This window comes from Ictidomys tridecemlineatus, chromosome X (assembly GCF_052094955.1).
Source record: "Ictidomys tridecemlineatus isolate mIctTri1 chromosome X, mIctTri1.hap1, whole genome shotgun sequence".
NCBI classification, from domain to species: domain Eukaryota; kingdom Metazoa; phylum Chordata; class Mammalia; order Rodentia; family Sciuridae; genus Ictidomys; species Ictidomys tridecemlineatus.
Genome location: NC_135493.1, coordinates 106,556,774 through 106,564,979, shown reverse-complemented (window position 1 = coordinate 106,564,979; position 8,206 = coordinate 106,556,774). Strand labels below are relative to the sequence as shown.

At 35.6% G+C, this 8,206-nt stretch overlaps 1 pseudogene; it reads right to left on the bottom strand.

Annotated features, from left to right (window-relative positions):
* Window positions 1–6,319: 6,319 nt before the first annotated feature.
* LOC101956183 (RNA-binding protein 39 pseudogene) lies at window positions 6,320–7,686 on the bottom strand (annotated as a pseudogene).
* Window positions 7,687–8,206: the final 520 nt, after the last annotated feature.

Below are 8,206 nucleotides of genomic sequence, written 5' to 3'. Positions count from 1 at the left end.
AATATGGCCAGTTCCAGATGAATATGAGTGCTTCACTTTGATGCCAAATACTAAAATCACAGGTAGAAAAAGAGGATGTGATTCAAGACATCATGTATATCTACTATAAGTTCTCAAGTCTTTGTTGTTTTAATGATGAAAACATATATTTTTCATTTAATATGTCTCAAATCCCAAAGCTAGTAAACAATATTAGGATTAGAATTAGATTCAAAGTAGCTCAAAGCCTGGTCCAGCATATTTTCAGTATTGTTAACAAGGTTTTATTTTGTATTTATTTCAGTTTTGCAATAACATCAACTTTAAAAAGGTATCTTAAAGCCAATGAGAACATGAAATTGTACTAACATTATTATTCACCAGGAAAATGTAAATTAAAACCATAAAAGGTTACATCACACACTTACCAAATAACTAAATTTTAAAAGACCAACAACAACAAGTGTCTGCTAAGATGCAAACCATCTGGATTCCTCATATGTTACTGATCAGAGTTTAAAATGGTACATCCACTCTAAAAATCTGCTTGGAAGTTTATAATAAAAAATAATACAAACTTCATGATCCATTTTATCTATTAGGGGTTCTGTCTGGAGGCACAATTACACGAGCAATTTGAGCATGAACTTGTTAATTTCAAGATTCGAATAACTAGGTGGTTGTTTTATTCAGCTTTTTCACTGTTGTAATTAAAAGACCCAACAAGAACAATTTTAGAGGAGTAAAAGTTTATTTGAAGGGTCAGGGTTTCAGAGATCTCAGCTCCACTTCTTGTGGGGATCAAGGTGAGACAGAACATCATGGTAGAAGAGTGTGACAAAGTGAAGCAGCTCACATGATAAGCAGAAAGCAGAGAGATATTCCCATTTGCCAAACACAAATATATACCCCAAATCCATGCCCCTTGATGCCCCACATCCCCTAGCCACACCTCACCTGTCTTCAGTTGCCAATTAATCCTATCAAATGATTAATTCACTGGTTGGGTTAAGGCTCCCATAATCCGATTATTTCTCCTCCAAACCTTCTTGCATTGTTTCATACATGAGCTTTTGAGGAACACCTCACATACAAACCATAACAGAAGTTCAATACTAAAAGGGAAGAAAGATAATTCTAAAGTATAAGAATAGCATCTGCAGAAATTTTCTGCAGGGATGAGAGTTAAATAGTACAAGAACACAGAGTTTCTTAGAGATGGTGGCCTCCAAAGCTTAGATTCATTTAGATTTTTAAGGAGAGGATAGGAATACTATAGAAACAAGGCTGACTGGTTTTTTTTCTTGAAAATATATATATATTTTTTTTCTTTATATATGACAGCAGAATGCATTACAATTCTTATTACATATATAGAGGACAATTTTTCATATCTCTAGTAGTATACAAAGTATATTCACACCAATTCATGTCTTCATATCTGAACATTGGACAATAATGTCCATCACATTCCACCATCATGAATAACCCCATACCCCTCTCTTCCCCTCCAACCACTCTGCCCTATCTAGAGTTCATCGACTTCTCCCATGCTCCCTTTCCCTATCCCACTGTGAATTAGCCTCCTTATATCAAAGAAAACATTTGGCATTTGATTTTTTGGAATTGGCTAACTTCACTTAGCATTATCCTATTTAACTCTATCTATTTATCTGCAAATGCCATGATTTTATTCTCTTTTATTGCTGAGTAATATCCCATTGTGTATAAATGCCACATTTTAATCCATTCATCTACTAAAGGGCATTTAGGTTGGTTCCACAGTTTAGCTATTGTGAATTGTGCTGCTATAAACATTGATGTGGCTGTGTCCCTGTAGTAAGCTGTTAAGTCCTTTGGGTATAGACCAAGGACAGGAACAGCTAGGTCAAATGGTGGTTCCTTTCCCAATTTTCCAAGAAATCTCCATACTGCTTTCCATATTGGCTGCACCAATTTGCAGTCCCACCAGCAGTGTATGAGTGTGCCTTTTTTCCCACATCCTTGCCAACAACACTTATTATTATTTGCATAATAGCTGCCATTCTGACTGGAGTGAGATGAAATCTTAGAGTGGTTTTGATTTGCATTTCTCTAATTGATAGAGATGGTGAATATTTTTTCATATATTTGTTGATTGATTGTATATAATCTTATGAGAAGTGTCTGTTCAGGTCCTTGGCCCATTTTTTGATTGGGTTGTTTGTTTTTTGGTGCTTAGATTTTTGAGTTCTTTATATACCCTAGAGGTTAGTGCACTATCTGATGTGACAGGGGTAAAGATTTGCTCCGAAGATGTAGGCTCTCTGTTCAGCTCACAGATTGCTTCTTTTGCTGAGAAGAAACTTTTACTTTGAGCCCATTCCATTTATTGATTCTTGATTTTAATTCTTGTCCCACAGGAGTCTTATTAAGGAAGTTGGAGCCTAATCCCACATTATAGAGATTAGGGCCTACTTTCTCTTCTATTAGATGCACAATCTCTGGTTTTACTCCTAAGTCCTTGATCCATTTTGAGTTGGGTTTTGTGCATGGTGAGAGATATGGGTTTAATTTAATTTTGTTGCACATGGATTTCCAGTTTTCCCAGCACCATTTGTTTAAGAGGCTATCTTTTCTCCAATGCATGTTTTTGGCACCTTTGTCTAATATAAGACAATTGTAATTTTGTGGGTTAGTCTTTGTGTCCTCTATTCTGTACCATTGGTCTACCAGTTTGTTTTGGTGCCAATACCATGCTGCTTTTGTTACTATTGCTCCGTAGTATAGTTTAAGTCCTGGTATAGTGATGCTACTTGCTTCACTCTTCCTGCTAAGGATTGCTTTAGCTATTCTGGGTCTCTTATTTTTCAAGATGAATTTCATGATTGCTTTTTCTATTTCTTTTTAGGAATGTCATTGGAATTATGATCAGAATTGCATTGAATCTTTATAGTGCTTTTGGAATATGGTTATTTTGATAATATTAATTCTGCCTATCCAACAGCAAAGTAGATCTTTCCATCTTCTAAGGTCTTCTTTGATTTATTTCTTTAGGGTTCTGTAATTTTCATTATACAGATCTTTCACCTCTTTCATTAAGTTGATTCTGAAGTATTTTTTCAAAGCTATTAAAAATGAGGTAATTTTTCTAATTTCCCATTCTGAGGATTTGTCATTGATATACAGAAATGCCTTTGATTTATGGGTGTTGATTTTGTACCTTGCTACTTTGCTGAATTCATTTATTAGTTCTAGAAGTTTTCTGGTGGATCTTTTTGGGTCTTTTAGGTATAGAATCATATCAGCAAATAGTGCAATTTGAGTTCTTCTTTTCCTATGTGTATCCCTTTAATTTTCTTGTCTGTCTAATTGCTCTGGGCAGTGTTTCAAGAATAATGTTGAAAAGAAGTGGTGAAAGAGGGCATCCCTGCCTTTTTCCAGTTTTTAGAGGAAATGCTTTCAAGTTTTCTCCATTTAGAATGATGTTGGCCTGGGGCTTAGCACAAGATAGCCTTTATGATGTTGAGATATGTTTCTGTTATCCCTAGTTTCTCTAGAGTTTTGAACATAAAGAGGTGCTGTATTTTTTTGTGTGTGCGTGTGTGGTGCTGGGGATTGAACCCAAGGCCTTGTGCATGCAAGACAAGCACTCTACCAACTGAGCTATATTCCCAGCCCTGTATTTTTTCAAATGCTTTTTCTGCATCTATTGAGATGATCATATTATTCTTATCTTTAAGATTTTAAGTCTATTGATGTGATGAATTACATTTATTGATTTCTGCACATTGAACCAACCTTGCATCCTTGGGATGAATCCCACTTTATCGTGGTGCATGATCTTTTTGATGTTTTTGTATCCAATTTACCAGGATTTTATTGAGAATTTTTGCATCTATGTTCATTAGAGATATTAGTCTGATTTTTTATTTATTTATTTATTTTTTTGGATGTGTCTTTGCTTGGATTTGGAATCAGAGTGATATTGGCCTCAGAGAATGAGTTTGGAAGTGCTGCTTCGTTTTCTATTTCCTGAAATAAATTGAAGAGTATTGGTATTAGTTATTCTTTAAAGGCCTTGTAGAACTTGGCTGTGTATCCATCCATTCCTAGGCTTTTCTTGGTTGGTAGACTTCTGCTGGCATCTTCTATTTTGTCACTTGAAATTGATCTGTTTAAATTTTGTATATCATCCTGATTCAATCTGGGCAAATTATATGACTCTAGAAATTTGTTGATGCCTTTGATATTTTCAATTTAATGGAGTACAAGTTTTCAAGATAATTTCTAATTATCTTCTATAGTTCTGTAATGTCTGTTGTGATATTTCCTTTGTCATCACATATGTTAGTGATTTGAGTTTTCTCTCTCCTTCTCTTAGTGTGGCAAAGGGTCTATCAATTTAATTTATTTTTTGAAAAAAACAACTTTTTGTCAATTTTTTCAATTTTCTTTTGTTTCAATTTCATTGATTTGAGTTCTGATTTTAATTATTTCCTGTCTTCTGAAGCTTTAGGTGTTCTTCTTTTTTTAGGGCTTTGAGATGTAAAATTAAATGATTTATTTATTGACTTTTTCTTCTTTTAAGGAATGAACTCCATGCAATGAACTTTCCTCTTAGCACTGCTTTCATAGTGTCCCAGAGATTTCAATATGTCGTATCTGTGTTCTCATTCACCTCTAAAATTTTTTAAACTTCTCCTTGATGTCTTTTGCAACCCATTGTTCATTCAGTATCATATTATTTAGTCTCCAGGTATTGTAGTGTATTTTATTTCTTATTTTATCATTGATTTCTAATTTCATTCCATTATGATCTGATAGAATGCAGGGTAGTATCTCTATTTTTTTTGTATTTGCTAAGAGTTGCCCGTGGCATAATATATGATCTATTTTAGAGAAGGATCCAGGTGCTGCTAAGAAGAAAGTGTATTCTCTCATTGCAGGATAAAATATTCTAAATATGTCAGTTAAATCTAAGTTATTGTATTATTGAGTTCTATAGTTTCTTTGTTCAGCTTTTGTTTGGAAGACCTATCTAGTGATGAAAGAGGTGTGTTAAAATCACCCAAATTTATTGTGTTGTGGTCTATTTGACTCTTGAACTTGAGAAGAGTTTCTTTGATGAACATAGCTGCTCCATTGTTTGGGGCATATATATTTATAATTGTTAAGTCTTGCTGGTGTATGGTTCCCTTGAGCAGAATAGTGTCCTTCTTTATCCTTGTTGATTGACCTTAGTTTTAAGTCTGCTTTATTTGATATGAGGATGGAAACCCATGTTTGCTTCCACAGTCCATGTGAGTGGTATGATTTTTCCCAACCCTTCACCTTCAGTCTGTGAATGTCTTTTGCTACAAGATGAGTCTCTTCGAGGCAGTATATTGTTGGATCTTTTTTTTTAATCCAATCTGGTAGTCTATGTCTTTTGATTGGTGAGTTTAGGCCATTAATATTCAGGGTTATTATTGAGACATGATTTTTATTCCCAGCCATTTTTGTTTATTTTTGGTATTTAATGTGACTTGGTTTTTCCTCTCATTAGATTTTCCTTTAATGTACTCCCTCCCTCTGCTGATTTTCATCATTGTTTTCCATTTCCTCTTCTTGAAATATTTTGCTGAGGATATTCTGTAGTGCAGGCTTTCTAGTTGTAAAATCTTTTAAGTTTTGTTTATCATGGAAGGTTTTCATTTCATCATCAAATCTAAAGCTTAGTTTTGCTGGATATGATTCTTGGTTGGCATCCATTTTCTCTTAGAGCTTGGTATACGTTGTTCCACGATCTCCTGGCTTTGAGGTTCTGGGTTGAAAAATCTGCTGAGATATGAATTGGTCTCCCCCTAAATGTGATCTGATTCCTCTCTCTTATGGTCTTTAAGATTCTATCCTTTTTCTGTATGCTAGGAATTTTCATCATAATGCACCTTGGTGTAGATCTGTTGTAATTTTGTATATTTAGTGTCCTGTAAGCCTCTTGTATTTGGTTTTCCAATTTGTTCTTCATGCTTGGGAAATTTTCTGATATTATCTCATTGAAGAGATTGTGCATTCCCTTGGTTTGAACCTCTGTGCCTTCCTCTATCCCAATAACTCTTAGATTTGGTCATTTGATTCTATCCCATAATTCTTGGATATTCTGTTCATGGTTTCTAACTTTCTTCCCTGTGTTATCAACTTTATTTTCCAGGTTGTATAGTTTGTCTTCATTATCTGACATTCTTTCTTCCAAATGATCTAGTCTGTTGGTTATGCTTTCTATTGATTTTTTTTCCTATTAACATTTTTAGTTTTTCAAGGTAAGGAATTGTATACAAATAACAGTAGACCTTTGACTCTTTATTTTTATCTAAATAAAAGATAACTCAAGATGAATTCTCAAGGAAACAAAAGGAAGCTATGTACATAAGGGACTATATCTTCCTTCATCGTCTACTTGGAACCAGTAGTTGTGTTGCTGTCATAGAATCAGGGAAGAGGTTGTGGTAAGTTGGAAGAGGTTGTGGTAAGTTGGAAGAGGTACATAGACTTCTGTTACCATTTTACCAGCAAACTACCTGCCATGTAATGCATTAACAGCAGCAATAGCTGCAGCAATTGAGGGGCACTTCACATACATTCTGCCCTGAGCAGAATTCTTGTCAAAATTAATATGAATGACTCCACCATATTTATTATATTATTCAATCACATCATCCTTAATCTTTGGATCCCATCTAACTTCTTCTTCTGTTTGAGGGTTAAACATGTTAGATAGTTGGAAACAGTGTTGCAAGTGGCTGAACAGAGCCAGCTGCAGCTAAAGCTGAAGCTTCAGTCTTTTGGGAAAGTCATGTTTGCAAATCTATAACAAAAGAGAATTCTGCCATGGCACCAAATGCCAAAGAGCCACTCATTTGTAAAGCCTGCTGGGCTGTTGATGGAATCTGCAAACCTGTACCTGTACCAATTAAAGTCTCGCCATTAATTGGAGACCAGTTGTTCCCAAGTCAATTCCAGTTGTTTCCAGTTCATCACTATCCAAAAAGTGAACTAGCACTAGAAGCATCGTATGTTCAGTAACATGACCAACTTTCATTGGCCTTCCTGCTAATTCAAATCCATTAAGTTGTTCCAAAGCCTTTTTGGCACATTCTGAGTCAGAAAATATAATAAATCCATAACCCTTAGAGCTTCCTGTTTCACTATCCATCATGAGCTGGATACTTTCAATTCTTCCAAATGGCTCAAAGATTCCCCAAAGCATATCTTCAGTTATGTTAAAGTGTAATGAGCCCACATAAAGTCTCATAGGTCCTGCACTTCCCTTTTGTAAATTGTTTGCCATTGCTGCAGCTCTGTTTTTGTTTTTTGGTTTTTTTTTTTTTTTGCCTGGGATGCCTGTATTATGATCAACACTCCTAAAACTTGCTGGCCAGTTAATTCTATTGCTAGAGGCACTGACCTAACATCAATAAACTCCACATAAGCAATTCCTTTAGAATGTCTTGAATTTCTATCAGAAATCATCCTAACATCTCAAACCTTCCCTACTCTGGAGAAAAACTTCCAAATCTCTTGGTTGAATTCTTGCTGCCAACTGCATGCAGAAAACTATCCTGGCATCTCTTTCCTCAGGAATTAGATTATCAATAGGTTCCCTCACAGGACTCTTGTCTTTTCTGAATGGATTTTTGCTTCAGGAACTTCATCTGCTTAATTTGATGCTATGAGGCAACCCATTCTTTCCTCAAATGGTACTGTTAAATTTTAGTCCAGAGTAGGGACTTCTGTAGTGGCCTCGGAATCTTTGATCTCGACTTCTTGAGTGGCTATGTCTCCTTTCTTTGCTTCTACTTCACTTCCATTCCTGGCTTTTGCTCTTTTTCCTTTCTCTATCTCTACTTCGCTTTCGTTCCTTACTTTTGCTTCACTTTCATTCATGACTGTGACTTCTGCTCTTGCTTTTTTCCCTCTTGTTGCTACATTCTTCATGGCTGTTAGCAATGATCAACTTGTTCTCATCCTTATGACTGACAGTTCACACTGGAATGAAAGGTGAATTCATGGGAGTCAGATATCGTTAGGCAAGACTTCTTGTAAGGAGTCTCAAGCATTGCTTCAATATCAATATCTTCTGCCATTTTCTCTAAACACCTGTGTGGCCTTTTGGGTGCCTGTAGTTGTCCTGAGTCAGTTGTGCTGCTGCTGCTGCTAAAGCTGCTGCTGCTGCTGCTGCTGCCCCTCACCTCTGCAGCAGTTGCTA